This window comes from Poecilia reticulata, chromosome 2 (genome assembly GCF_904066995.2).
Source record: "Poecilia reticulata chromosome 2, P_reticulata-male-v2, whole genome shotgun sequence".
Classification (NCBI taxonomy): Eukaryota; Metazoa; Chordata; class Actinopteri; order Cyprinodontiformes; family Poeciliidae; genus Poecilia; species Poecilia reticulata.
Genome location: NC_088831.1, coordinates 34,567,544 through 34,569,263, shown reverse-complemented (window position 1 = coordinate 34,569,263; position 1,720 = coordinate 34,567,544).

The following is a 1,720-nucleotide window of genomic DNA, read 5'->3' as shown; positions in this document are numbered from 1 at the left end:
TTTAGCACTATAGCTTGACTCCTTTTTTATTGCCAACTATGAGTCAGGTTAGTAACAGGACAAATGTATCAAGTGTTTAATGACATGAATCCACCAGAATAGAAATGCCTTAAAATTAGAACAAGCCCAAGACGTAGCAGAAATAGATAAAAACCTAAGCCCCTCAAACTCAGAGAAGTCCCCCAAGACCACAAAAATTACTTAAGTAACAATTTATAGATGCATAGATATTTCTTGTATATGATATATTGATAGTCACAACCTATAAGAGTCCACTGACCACAGATTTTATAAATTAGTCTTTTATGGTATTTAAGCATTTTGACAAATGTTGCAGCTGTTTTCCTCCTTCTGTATGTGTCTGTGGTTTGTAGCACTGCGTGTGTGTGTGTGTGTGTGCGTGTGTGTGTGTGTATACACACTCAGCATACGGTTTGGATCTAATCAGCGGCTGACTCTGTCTATGCTACTGTTTCAAAATAAACATGGCAGATAAACTGGCTGGTTTACCATGAAATGAGCTATAAAGTTCTCAAAGGTTATGGTGGTCTAAACTTTGGGTGTTCTTCTAAGTAGATGGCTATAACCATGCGGTTTAGATGCAAGGGTCCATTGGGAAATACCAAAAACAAGCAACATGCATAATGATCAGTTGACAAGATGGCAGTCAGATGTTACAGATGAGCCAGACAAAACAATTAGTGATCAGCTGTAAATTTTTCAAAGTGCTTGCTGGACTCTGTTGCTGAAGATCTCTGCCAGGTTTTCTCATAATCTTCATAATAATCTTCATGAAAAACCTTGGCTCCTATGTGTCAATCTGAAAACGTTGTGCACCTGTATTCAGGTTGTTTTTATTAAATGTAATTCTCCAAGCAATGCAAATATCTAAATGAATCAGAATGAAGCTCTATAAACTCATAAAGAGCATATGTAGTTAATAAATTCAAGCAATTAATAAGCTACAGACTTATGCGCAAGTATACAGGAAGGGGAAATGATATATTCTTTTTGCTTTATGGATGTACTGATAACTGAATCAAGGCCTATTTGCATTTTTTTTTTCAGTCACAGCATATTTTACTCAGGTTATATGCGAATACATAAGTAATCAGGGCTTAATTTTGTTAAATCTTATGTTTGAGGAGGCATTTATACATGTATTATTATTATTATTATTATTATTTTAAAGTATTTTTTTTTATTAAAGTGCAGACCGTTGTATGCATATTATTTATGGAATGCAAAAAATAAAATAGAAATAAAAAATAAATAAGGTTATTGAAAATGGGGATCGAGACTAAGGTGCAATCTCTGAAATAATTTACATCCTCTCCTCAAAACCATGACATTTTTTGAACTGTAGACATCAAACAGAACTCTACTCAAATATCCAAAATACAGGAAATACTTTACCAGTTGCGAAGTACAATAACTTCATGTTGGGTGTGCATTGCAAAAGCCAGTGGATGATATAAAATGGATATAAGGTCAGCTTATATTCAGTTCCTGTTTGGGCCAAAAAACACCAAAAAAAAAAAATTACATTCAGAAAAATCTACAGAAATTATGGAGATACACATTTCCCAAAATGCTGTTTTTTTGTCTTTTGTTTTCAATGCAAAAAAGTAGCTTAAAATGTACATTTTAACTTCAAAAGAGGAAATTTTATGAACTGTAGAACAGACAATGTAATCTTTTCCAAAATTCACAACACAAG